The 14,206-nt window shown below is 40.9% G+C and overlaps 1 protein-coding gene across 2 annotated transcripts in view; it reads right to left on the bottom strand.

Moving 5' to 3' along the window:
• APBA2 (amyloid beta precursor protein binding family A member 2) overlaps positions 1-14,206 on the bottom strand; it is a 523,475-nt gene that overhangs the window by 385,795 nt on the left and 123,474 nt on the right. The gene's annotated exons all lie outside the window — the stretch shown is intronic.

Genomic DNA, 14,206 nt, shown 5'->3' on the forward strand with positions numbered 1-14,206 from the left:
TAAAAACCGCAAAGGTGATCAAGAACCACCAAAATAAAGCTCTATTTGTGGGAAAAAAGGACATCAGTTTTATTTGGTTATAGCATCGCAAGACCGCACAATTGTCAGTTAAAGTAATGTAGTGCTGTATCGCAAAAAATGGCCTGGTCATTAAGGGGAAAAACCTTCTGGTCTAGAAGTGGCTAAACTTGGTATAAACACCAAAGACACAATAAAGCCTGAAAACCTGAAGAAGTGCCAAAGATAAACTACCAAATGTTTTCAACATTACAGAACAAGTCCACTTGAATGTGACTAACTACTGCTGGCTTTTGTATGATTGATTATACAGGTGGTCCCCGGGTTACAAACATCCGACGTACAAACGACTCCTACTTACATATGGAGGGAGACAACAGGAAGTGAGTCAAAATCTCCCCCTAGGAAGGGAAATTCACTCCTGTAAGAGTTCTCATGGGAAAAAGGTGTCTCCACTGAAGCTTTATCACCAATCCTTGATTCCACAACAACCCAAAATATTAAAAATCCAGTTGTCATAGGGACAGAAAGTGAGGTGAAATCTTCTAAACGGGGCACAAACAGTAAAACAAATGGTACAGGGGTGTTAACCCTTCCCTATGCTATTCAAAAAACGTAAACACTATTCTTTTGGCTGGAGCTACACCTAAAAAATGTACCAGTTCCGACTTACAAACAAATTCAACTTAAGAACCAACCTACAGACCCTATCTTGTTTGTAACCCGGGGGCCGCCTGTAATGGCAAACAGCCAACATATAATGCTAGTACAAAAATGAGGCAATCTTCCATGTGAAGGATGTAAAGAAAAAATCCTAATTCTAGAGAGCAGAGACCTGCAAATCTATATATGCTCAGTTGAAAGTGTGTTTAAAGCAGGACTTTTCCTGGAAAAAAAAAAAGCTTTAATCTCTACCTATACCCCTCCTTCCTTTTTTTTCCAGTGACCCTGTCTCCCACCACCATTCTGGCCTCAGTCTCCTTTAGGATGAGGGAGCCTATTCATAGAGCAGCCAAAAAGCACAGCATCACACTTTATTGGGGGCTGGGCTGCTTGAACCAGGAAGAGGCAGCAGTGTAGGCGGAGCCAAAGTTAGGTACCTTATATTGGGAGGGAATACTCGCACACAATGAATTGGGAATGGATGTCTTTACCTAAAGTTGGGACAGTCTATTAACACACCGCAATAGGTATGGAGGATGAGTGAGGAGAAAAAGAAGAGGGAAGGCTAAGTTCATCTTTAATGTTCTCTGTTCCAATGCCTTTATTAATTCCACATGTGTAATACTATTAGAGCCATGCTAAGTGGGTTTTATACTCTAACACCATGCTAACCCACATACACATACACACATATTAGCCAATCTCATCTCAAGTTTTATTTCTGCAATCAGACCTTTGTTTTTAATGAAAAAATTTAAATTAGGTTTAAATCTGACCTTTTTTGGGTTTTTTTTGATAACAGAGCTTAGTGCTTAAAAATTTTCCTTATCAAATTAAATTATAAAAAAAACAGTAAAATGACACAGTAGTCCAAAACAACTATAGGCCCTTTTAATTATCATTCTAGCTAAGAAAAGGTCTACAGTCAAGGTTGGATGCAGAACAGTCCTAGACCTCAGTTAGGATGTTGCTCCGAGGATATTGCTTTCCAGAAAGAAAAGGGAACTGGCTAGTAATATATTCTGTGAGATTGCCAGGTAATCAGGGGCTGACTGCCAACCTTCAGCCCAGGAGGCAAGTAAAAACCAGAAACCCATGGTGCAGTGAATCAGCCCCACTCTCACTATCCCTCTTCCCGGCCTCCTCCAGACTCCCATTCCATGCTGAAGCTCCACCCCAGGTACTCTCTACTCACCGGCCAAATCTGGATTCCTGACCTGGCCAGCAGCGGGGAGGTTGGGGGGAGCTGGGACAGCTCAGTCTGGGCTGGCAAGGGGAGGAGAGTCTCCAGTGGTGCATGGAACTGGCCTCTGTTCAGACAAAGTTTATACCATCCATGCTGGGAGGGAGGGGGGGGGCTGCGCTCTGTTGTTGTCTTTATCCCGCACTCAGTAGGTCAGCGGTGGAAACTTTTTACTTTTCTTCACCAGGAATCCTTTAGGCATGTCTGTGGCATAAGCGGTGCAGCCTTTTTACTGGGCATCAGAGCGGCCCGGGGGGCAATTGACCCCCTGCTCCCTGGCCCAGTCCTCCCCTGCAGGTAAATAAAGGTAGCTATTGTTCTTATCATACAGACCCCCTGCTTTATATATCTACCAATGAACAAGGGCAGACACCATTTAAAGTTTTCGTATCCATTAATATTATTTTATCATTTATTATATTTTTACAGCAAGCATTCTGCAGCTGGCATACTATGATAACAACTCTAGGACAGCTTTATAGTGCAACACCTTTAGGAGCAGAAAAATTAAACAATTAGCTGCTCAGCATACTTCAAACATAGACCTGCTAAAATAATCCTTACCTGTTGTCAAGCCTCTTCGTAATACTACATTTCCCAAAGCTGCTATGACAAATCAGTCTGTGATTTATGTCTTACTGTTCTGAAACACATTCAAAAATCTCAGCACAGTCCCATATGTCCTGCCTACCAGGTGCAGAGTGAAACACAGAGATACATTAATTGTACTTCATATGCAATCACCACACTAATTAAAACCCCATGAAAAGTAATTGAAGTTACTTGTTAGAACACTGGGGGTTATGTTTTTGAGCACTTATGAAAACACATAAAGTTTGGTATTTGCTTCTATTCGCCACCCACACATCAATCAGTATACATTTCCAAGATTTTCAGGTGGCTGAAAATTGAGCCTTACAATATATCTTCTGCTCCGTTGTTAATGGAAAAAAAATGTGCGCTTTTGTTTTTTACACAATAATACTGTTTGAATTACATGTAAGCCACTGACGTTGTATATTCAAGTCCAGCAGTATACAATAATGTAATCCTATACCTGGAATAATGTAGTTATGTCATTGAAATAAAAGCCTTTGAGAAATGCAAACAATACAATTAATTTTTTCATCCAAGTTGGATTTATTTTAATGCTATAGAGAAAAACTGATCTAGCAGCATGGCAATCCATTTCAACCAAAAATATTCCATGCTGTAAGTGGGAGAGAGACACTTGTGTCTTTGGCATTTGGCTGCCGTAGACCCAGTCTAAAGTATTTCTGTTGGGAAAAGTTTTTGGGGAACAAAAAAAGTCTCACTAGGCTAGATCAGCCTTTTGTCAACCAGGGTGCCCAGGCACCCTGGGGTGCCTTGAGGTTTCTTCAGGGGTGCCTTTGCAAAATACTTAATAAATACCCAAAAATTGTATACAAACCAGCATGTGGATGAAGCCTGCGTTTTAGTTACACAAAGCCACGGGTTTTCATTGTGCACCAATACAACCTTCTAGCTTCATACTATCGAGCAATGACATTATCAGTCAATATGGAAGAAGTCAGTCAACTACATAGCATCCTTGTTTGACCCTGCCCTGCTCCTGATCAGCCTTGGGGTCAAATTAGCTGAGTGATGAAGAAAAATTGAGGGAGAAGAGAAACATTGGAATACTAGTCAGTATCAGTTTGCAAAAGTGTAATTGCTTTGGAAGAATAAATTACCTCTAACATTGGGTGTCCTACTTGCTGCATTATGTAAAACTATCAGCATTGATTTTACATTTTAGAATAGGGTACCTCGAGACTGTCCATAATTTTTAAAGGGTGCCTCGAGATTGTCCATAATTTGTAAAGGGTGCCTCGAGATTGTCCATAATTTTTAAAGGGTGCCTCGAGACTATCTATAATTTTTAAAGTGTGCCTTGAGATTGTCCATAATTTGTAAAGGGTGCCTCGAGATTGTCCATAATTTTTAAAGGGTGCCTCGAGACTATCCATAATTTTTAAAGGGTGCCTTGAGATTGTTCATAATTTTTAAAGGGTGTGTATAAAATTAAATAAGTGCGCAGGATCAATAGTGTGAATTGCTGCAACCTTCGAACCAAATGGTGATAAAATTGTGTAGAAAAGAAATCAGGTGCGCTAAAATTCACTAGTGTCACAAATCAGGAAAAGGTGTGACTCTATAATGAGTGTCCCCCATATACCTGTGATGTGTTTCCAAAATTGATGTGCACTTGAACGGGTGTACAGTAAATACTATGCACCCTGGTGCATATACTTGGGTGTGTTATGGTGAATAGGTGATGATAAATGGATAATGTGATACCAACATAAACCAACAAGGTGCACAAGTAATTCAAAGAAAAAGTGTCCAATATTTCAATGGTTGCCACCTCAGTGTATAGTCCATGTACATATAAAAGTGCATAAAGTCCCAATCGTCCCCTCACAGGCTAAAGTAAAATCCACTCTGTGGGTTCCTCTAGATCCGTGGGGTGCAGATGGGTTCCACCACCTTTGTGGGGATTAGCCCCTTACCATAGAGAAAAGAGGTTAAGGACGGATAATCAGCCCAGTGGTGTCTTGGGAATTCAGGGAGGTCACCGTGAAATAATCAGATAGTAAGTGTGGCCTCTTACCGGATCGCTCAAACCAAAAGGCGACTGTCTCACTGATCTTTCGGTGTCTCAACCCAATCCCGGTCCACTCTTGTTCTGGGTGTTACTCTCCGCACAGGTGAGGGCTTCCACGTGTATCTCACAGAAACAGAATCAGACCATAGCGCAGTACCTTTGACAATTTATTAAAACAAAAGTATCCAGTGCACTTACAGTTAGATGTTAACTAATGGACACAGGAAACCGATACCAATATTGGAGAGGCCGTGGCCGCCTGCAGTGCGGTCCTCGGCAACTTGCAATGACGATGCGGTGCTCCTCTGTGACGCGTTTCCACTAAACAGTCGTCTACGGAAATAGAGAAAATTTTCTCTATGGTAAGGGGCTAATCCCCACAAAGGTGGTGGAACCCATCTGCACCCCACGGATCTAGAGGAACCCACAGAGTGGATTTTACTTTAGCCTGTGAGGGGACGATTGGGACTTTATGCACTTTTATATGTACATGGACTATACACTGAGGTGGCAACCATTGAAATATTGGACACTTTTTCTTTGAATTACTTGTGCACTTTGTTGGTTTATGTTGGTATCACATTATCCATTTATCATCACCTATTCACCATAACACACCCAAGTATATGCACCAGGGTGCATAGTATTTACTGTACACCCGTTCAAGTGCACATCAATTTTGGAAACACATCACAGGTATATGGGGGACACTCATTATAGTGTCACACCTTTTCCTGATTTGTGACACTAGTGAATTTTAGCGCACCTGATTTCTTTTCTACACAATTTTTAAAGGGTGCCTTTGAGATTGTCCCTAATTTTTAAAGGGTGCCTCGAGATTGTCTATTTTTTTTAAAGGGTGCCTCGAGATTGTCCATAATTTTTAAAGGGTGCCTTGGCTAAAAAAAGGTTGAGAAACACTGGGCTAGATACATTGCTGTCATTCTGAAATGATCATCTCTTGTTCATCAAGTACATGTCTGACGTTGCAGGTTGAGGTGAGTGTGGTACTGATTGTACTGGTCATCATATGGACAGAAAGTGAGGAAAATTAAGAAATCTCACTTATTGCTTAATGGGGCATCGGATCCGATCCGTCAAATCTGGATGGATGGAAACCCTATTTTCCATCCGTCCAGCGGATCGGGTTGGATGGGATCAGATGAGAATGGACCGACGGTCCGTTCCCATCTGATTCCCCCATAGAGATGTTGGGGCTCTGACAGCTGGGTCTCCGCACACAGCACGGAGAACAGCTGTCATTCTCCTGCTCAGCAGGGGATCAGCAGATCGATCCCCCGCTGAGAAAAACGGAGTCTGTCCGGCGGACGGATAGTGCGAAAGAGCCCTAAAACTAAAAAGATTATTCTATTTGATAAAAGAGATAATGGACTGAATGTGGATCTCTCTTTCCTAAATCACTATCCTTTCCTTATCTTATAGGGACAGCATAAGTCATTTTAAAACAGTGTAAGTATTTTTTTCAAAAACCAAAATAAAGTAGGCCCTATCCACCTCAATACCTCAAACATACAAGTGTTAATACAATCTATTCCAAAACACAAATGTGACTGCAAATATTGATAGTGATAGTAATATAATACACATATAAACAATGAATCTTGTAAAAAAAATGCATAAATATATATAAATAACATGATATATAAAAATTGTGAAAAAACATTAAAAAAATTAGTTTTATATTATAAAAATCAAAGAATGCTTTGTGTGGATTCCTTAATAAATTCTAGGATTTTTTCAACTAAGCGTATAGTCCCATCCACCGTGCTTCCATTGAAAGTGATCCTGAGCAAAACACAATCAGTGCTCCACCACAAGTGCCTCTTAGAATGCACTCACCAGAACCCCATGGTCACCAAAAACGCCTTAAATATTGAGCCAATGAGATCAGATGAACAGGGTCACTTCATCTCCTCCATCATTTTCTTCCTCCAACTACCGTATTCTCCCATGAATGGATAAAAGCAAAAAAAGAAATGACAGGATAATCGTGCAACACTGTTTTATTAAAAAATACATATAATCACTAAAAACGTATCCCTAAAGTGCCCAGACCAGCACCAGTTGGACCTGTTGGATACAAACAGGATGAGTATTTGCCTTAAAAGTCCCGTCCCTAGGGGAATTGTTTTTTCCTATTGACACTATATTAGGGATGTTGGCAACACCCATCGAGACACCAGTATCCGAGCAAACCACATAGAGTGCCCAGAAATCCATCCAATTGTACCGCCGTTCCTCTTACCAGGCCTCGGTGTGCGTTTCACTACACTCAGTTACCACGTCACTGGCAATCCAAGGCAAATGAGCATTTCACTATATAGCATCATCAGGAAGTGACGTCATCACATTTGTGTTTTGGAATGGATTGTATTAACATTTGTATGTTTGCGGTATCGAGGTGGATAGCGCCTACTTTATTTTGGTTTTTGATATTTTAGTGTGATTAACACTTAAAGGGGCAGCTGTCACATTCACTCCAGCACAATTCCCAGTATTGAACTAAGGCTGGCCATACACTATACAATTTTCTTATTCAATTTCCTTTAGATTTACCTTAAACTATGTAGTGCAAGGGCCTGCCTGACTGCATACAAATTGAAAGTGTTTAGGTTTGACCCTATATTACGGTTTTGGTAAATCTAAAGGAAAGTTGAACAAGAAAATTGTATAGTGTATGGCCAGCCTTAGTCATATGGTTGGCACCATTTATATGTTTATAAAGTTTTAGTATTTTTTTGGTTTTACTCGGAAAAACCATGAGGCTATGCTATGGCTAAACTACATATATACAGTATCTTATACCAGGTATAGATAAAAAAAATTTCCCTGGCTACTTATCATTCTATTCAGTGTTTTACAGAGCTCCCATAATGCAGGAGAAACCTTCCATGCTTTCCTCCTAAGCCTGCAATAGCAGCAGATGATATCCTCATAGTTATGTGTCAAGCTCTCATGTTGTTCCGATATAAGGCTTATAAAGACATCTTACATGGGAAAGCCGATACAACTAATGTGCACAAATCCAACTGTCTCTTATTGATTAGTGGTATTTCACATAAATGCATATAAAACATGTCAATAATACACAGCAACAAATAAAAAAGGGATGAGATGATTGTAAAATAATTGGGGGCTATTCACACCAAGAGCATTGGGTTGTGGTGGGCTGCCTTGCCCAGCACAGTCCCAACTCATAGACAAGGCAAACCGCCATATGTCCTATTTGTTCAGGTCACATCACTACGCAGAGAATAAGCAAGTCCCAGTGCTCTACATCGCATCACCCTGCTGGATAAACATAAATGTAATTTGGTGATATTACAATAAAGTTAAAAAGAGAAAAAAGTAAACAGCACAATGTTCTGTAGTGTAGTGTGTTCACCATGCGGCCACATTACAACACGGATGCTGATGTGAATAGAACCTTAAAGGGTAACGCCACTTTCGTGGGGAAACAAAATAGCAAATAAAGAAAAAATAATATAGCGTATACGCAAATCATATTGTAATTGAATGTTATTAAAAAATGACCTTTCATTTTCAATCTGCAGCTGTTGTAATTTTCTGAAAATGCAATGCAATATGGCTACCTGGAGCTGTTCTGTACAGAGAATGTGTACTGACCACACCCCATAAACATCATTTCCTGCTTGTGTGATTGTCTCACCAATTTTCCCAGAAATTTACACTAAGATACAAGTCAGATTTCTGGCATCCCCTGCAACAGAAATGTCATTTTTGGTGAGATACTCCCAATAGAAACACATCTAAAGGGATGCAGGCCCATCAGATTTCCTGATTAGAGTCCTGCAGCTGCCACAGCTGATAGATAATAATGAAACCACTCCCATTAGACCCACTCAGCACAGAGGAACAAACAGGGATTTCTTCACAATAAAAAAAAGGTAGGAATCTGCAACAAAGTTTGTTAAAATCCATGTAATGTACAGAGATCACCCAGAGGGGAATGTTTTTTTTCTCAACAAAAGGGGAGTTATGCTTTAAAGCTGGGCTTTTTCACTTACTGTTAGGAGACCGGAATTGTTTAGAGCCTAACTTCAGACATTTTGTTTTCTTTTTTTAGCTTTGTAGATAGTGGAAAAGAGTTAAAATGTAGGTCATGTTTTGTCTGTAACCCCTTTTGGGAGATTTTTATTCACTTTCCTGTAAAATCAGGACAAGATGACAGGGTATGGATGCACCAGGACAAGAAGATGCAGACAGTAGTAAAGAGTTAACTCTTACTCTACTATGTGTCTAATAAGTGTTTTTGTCTGCCCATTCATTACCTAACCTGATAGGAAGTGAAGGCACAGATCGAAATCAAAACCCAACAGAGACATCAACCCTTCCTGGGTCTATCCAAAATGAAAGTGGTTGTTAAGCCACTGAGTGTTCTTTCTACAATCCCCTCTGTTATAGTAAATAATGTCCCCAGTGTATGTGTTTTTTTATAAATAAGCCACTATATACCTTTTGTAGCTTGGTGCTCATGTGTCTGGCTGCCTCTCTCCTCTCTCAATCTGACAGCTACAGCAGGCGGGCCGAGAAACTCCCACTGATGTCAGCCAGGAGGAGAAGAGGAGAGGAGGAGAGAGGTGAACCATCAAGTGAGCTCCGAGTGGCGCTATGAAAAAGGTTAAAAATATATATATTCAGACGAATATATTTCTCGTGCCTAGGAGTGCCTAATTGAACGGGTTGAATACACTAATAAATAATTAATTAATTAATATTAATAAAAGTGAGTATAAAAGCAGCTGCTATAAAGTGGGAGGTAATTGAGTAAAAAAAACCCAAACTAAATGGGATAATATGGCGCTTGCTGGTAGGAACAGGAGGGAAATGGGAATAAAATTACAATTAAAAAAGCTAATATCATAAATTACATAAAATCTATACCCTTAAAAAGTACGCACAGTAAGAGAAATATATATATAAATAAATATCAATAAAGTGTATAAATGTGCCAAGTGAAGTCCAAAATAGTTCATAGGTGACTTAGTGATAAATAGTCCATAAAAGTGCCAGAAAAAAGGTGCAAGTGCTCGGTGCTGGATCCTCCAATGGTCCAGGAAATCCAATCATAAAGGTGACTTCAAGAAAGGATAAGGTGTAAACTCACCAGATATGGTGGGTCTCAACTGCCTTACGACAAAGAGACCAATAGCGTTTTATGACCCTCCAGGTCAAAGAAATGGTGACTGCTGGGCTCTGATCCCGCTAGACCGGAATCCCCCACGCTAAGCAGATAGGGTCCTCAAGGTCCTCCAGGTCGAATTAGGAAAAAGACAAAAAGGCTCCAAATGGTGCAGTACCGTTCAAAGATTGCTTTATTCGGGTAAATAGGCAAACAAAGATAAAACACGCTATCTACTGCCCGCTGGTAAGGTGTCTGTAGCGTGGAGAGCGGATTGCGTTCCAGGCTGACTTCCGGGCTGACGGCGTGCGTTCCACCTGACGCGCGTTTCGTCAGAGCGTATGACGTCTTCAGAGGTGAAACGCACGTCAGGTGGAACGCACGTCGTCAGCCCGGAAGTCAGCCTGGAACGCAATCTGCTCTTCACGCTACAGACACCTTACCAGCGGGCAGTAGATAGCGTGTTTTATCTTTGTTTGCCTATTTACTCGAATAAAGCAATCTTTAAACGGTACTGCACCATTTGGAGCCTTTTTGTCTTTTCCCTAATTCGACCTGGAGGACCTTGAGGACCCTATCTGCTTAGCGTGGGGGATTCCGGTCTAGCGGGATCAGAGCCCAGCAGTCACCATTTCTTTGACCTGGAGGGTCATAAAACGCTATTGGTCTCTTTGTCGTAAGGCAGTTGAGACCCACCATATCTGGTGAGTTTACACCTTATCCTTTCTTGAAGTCACCTTTATGATTGGATTTCCTGGACCATTGGAGGATCCAGCACCGAGCACTTGCACCTTTTTTCTGGCACTTTTATGGACTATTTATCACTAAGTCACCTATGAACTATTTTGGACTTCACTTGGCACATTTATACACTTTATTGATATTTATTTATATATATATTTTTCTTACTGTGCGTACTTTTTAAGGGTATAGATTTTATGTAATTTATGATATTAGCTTTTTTAATTGTAATTTTATTCCCATTTCCCTCCTGTTCCTACCAGCAAGCGCTATATTATCCCATTTAGTTTGGGTTTTTTTTACGCTATGAAAAAGGTATACAGCGGCTTTTCTTTTTATAAATTCACTAGGAACATTATTTACTATAACAGAGGGAACACTGAGTTATAATAGCAGCAGGAGGGGAGGGCTGGGGAATGGATGAAGCAGACAGGCAGGGAGAGGAGGGGGGAAAGGACAGCACAGGGCTGCGGATGATGGAGGAACGTAAACTGACCATGGTGTCAGAGCTCAGTAGCCATGAAAAAACTGTGGTCAGTTTACAGGGGGGAGGGCAGATCCAGGCAGGATCAGCCAGGTATTTTATATGATACAAGGGGCCAAATGACACAGCACAAGCACCACGCTGTTGTTCATGCTTTAAAGGAACAGGATTCTTTTTTTTATTTTTATTTTTTTTAGGGTAACAAACACTTTAAATCAAAAAAGCCTCATTACTATCCTCAACTAAAAATGTCTTTGTGTCATGCACATGTCTTATCCATTCCTTATATGTAACCTGTGATAATTCAAATAAGATGTTGTCACAATTCTGATGCACAAAATGTACAACTATAATGGTTTTATTTAAGATGTTTTTGATTACAAGTGTAAGGGTATGCACAGCCTTAGGGCTCTTTCACACACGGAGTCTGCCAGGCGGACTTCGCTTTTCTCTCCGTGCTGTGTGCGGAGACACAGCTGTCAGGTCTTCATTCATCTCTATGGGGGAATCAGATGGGAATGGACCGTCTGTCCGTTCTCATCCGATCCGCTAGTCGGATGAAAAATAGGGTTCGGATCGGATGTCAGCGGACATGTCTCTGCTGACAGCCGATGCCCCATCCGCCAAAAAAACTGGCAGGCGGACCTGAACGGACTCCATGTATGAAAGAGGCCTAAACCTTTTTTTTTGGCTTTAGATGGAGTAGGAAAGGGTTAAGCCCTTTTTAGTTTATTTACTTATTTATTTTTTGCTGTCTGTGTACTATAGGGAGATTTTTATTCACTTTCTATCTCAGAGAAGAACAAGAAAAGAGAGGACATTTCCACAAAGCAAAGGTAATTCCTCACTTAGTTGTCAACTGAACAGGTGTCCCCAATGGAAGATTTGTTCTGACCTTTTGTTTTGGTGACAACTGTAAAACATTGGATTTCCCATAGCTCTCTGCCTAGGAGACAACATTCACCAAAACAATTGCTGAGGGTAAAACTACACACAGTCAGCAATAAAAAAATAAATAAATAAATGTGTGAAGGTTGTAATCCATCTCTATATACAAAAAAATAGAATAGAGGTTTTATTTTTATTTTTTTGCTTTGTTTTCTTTAGTTTTGCAATGATAACTCTCAATGACAAACAATATATATATTTTTTTCCACTGAAGATTTTGTAGCAGCCCAGGCAATTTCACCAAGGCTGTGCAATTCCAAGGATAATCCTAATTTCTTTGAACGGTTTATTGAAGGGGGTACTTTATTCCTCCCGTTACATTAACACAAACCTGAGCCTGATGGACAGTCATTGACTGTGAAGGCACACAAAGATTTGGCACAAACTCTAGCAGGCAGACATTGACAGTAAAGGCAGGAAGACTGGCTAAATTTCAAGGCAATCATAGGCTTTTTCTGTGATAACAAAAGCAAGACCTAATTAAATCAAAAGACCATCAATTTTCAAATTGCATTTACTGAGGCACATTGTACTTGCTGTGTCCGTGGGCACAGTTTAATTTAAATAATCATTTTGCATAAACTCCTTGTAGAGAGAATGGACTGGTAATTACTTAAAGTGGTTTTAAACCTCTGACATGAAATATGAACAAAGCATGTCCCCCTATAGTGTGTACTTGTCTCAATTTGGAGCACTAAGTGTCATTTCTATCTGCTGCTTCATTTCATTACTATCAGCCAGAATCACTTCTGACAAGTTTTCCTGACATCAAGAGAAAAAAGGTGACAGGGGATGGAGCTCCAGCATGCAGCCTGTGATTGACAGCCTCAACTCTTTTCCTGTGTACTATGTTAAGGGTGGTGCGTCCCTATCCTCCAATCAGCTCTCACTAAGATTTGCAGAGTGTAACTTTAGCTCCCCGCCCCTTGGTTGCTGAAAGCTCAGAAAAGGTGTATGAATTCCCCACTTTGAATGGCTGTAGAGGAGAAGGAGCTGCAGATAAACAGGTACAACTTATGTATTAGGATTAATTTAATCTCTGTGTATCACCTGAGACTAGTCCCTTCACTGAGAATATGGAAGGGTTTACAACAACCTTAATGTTTTCTTTCTCTGTTATCCTCATTTATTTCTCATATGATCTTAAAATCCTACATAAAGCAGAACTTCAGCCTTAGCAGCGTTCCAGACTTCCAGTCCACAAAATATTTTTTTTTTAAAATGCTCCCTTGTCATTGTTAACACTTCTTCTTTAACCACTTGCCAACCGCCCGCCCATCACGCCCACAGATATACTGCGGAAGGCTGGCTCGGGTCTGTGAACCGATGTATGGGTACGTAGCTTCATGGGAGCAGTCCTGGGGGGCAAGCGTGCTCCCGCCCCCACTAGGCAGTGGGGATGCTGTTCCACGGGACCGGCGGCACCGATCGCCCCTGGGCACCCGCAGAGAGAGAACTCCAGTCAGCTGTTGTAAACATGAAATGATAATGAAAAAAGGTGCGCGAACCAATATGAAAGTGTAAAAGCAGCACTGTGATGAAGTGAATGTGTGAAAAAAAATTGTAACTGAAAATTACAAAAGCGCGCTATTACTAAACAATAAAACAATAAACATTGTCCATATGTGAAAAAAATCCAAAAATCAAACAATGAGGAGTCTATTCCATCTGAAGGGGAGTGTTCCCAAGGTGATGCATGTAAAACGGACCAACTGGATTGGTGATAGGTGAATTAACCTCTTACCAAAACAATAATCCAGTAAAACGTGACTTGGTGCAAAAACTGAAAACTTAAGGTGACACCCAGTGATGTGAATGGACTCTTACCACAATGGAGAGAGAATGGAGCATATGCTGTGGTACCAGGGAGTCCAGTAAAACAGCCACACTTGATAAAATATCCAGAGGGATGGATGGATGGATGGACGGAGCTTCCCGGTATCTTCTGATGGGTCTGGAGGCTTCCACAGGTAGAATTGCCAGCAGGAGGGCCACAATAAAGAAGAGGAAGGGACTGATAGTGCGTTACCCGCGGTTTATTGAATAAAAAAATGGTAAAAATACTTACAAACATCCTTTGAAGTTGACAGCAAAATGCTCAGAAGAAGTCGCGGTCGCCTGCAGTGCAATCCCAGAAGCCGACTCTTCAGTAGAAACGCGTCGGGGGGGAGCCAGCCGCGCTGCTACAGGTCCCGGATCGCACTGCAGGCGACCGCGACTTCTTCTGAGCATTTTGCTGTCAACCTCAAAGGATCTTTGTAAGTGTTTTTACCATTTTTTATTCAATAAACTGTGGGTCCCTTCCTCTTCTTTATT

This window comes from Pelophylax lessonae (assembly GCF_965119305.1).
Source record: "Pelophylax lessonae genome assembly, chromosome: 4".
Lineage (NCBI taxonomy): Eukaryota > Metazoa > Chordata > Amphibia > Anura > Ranidae > Pelophylax > Pelophylax lessonae.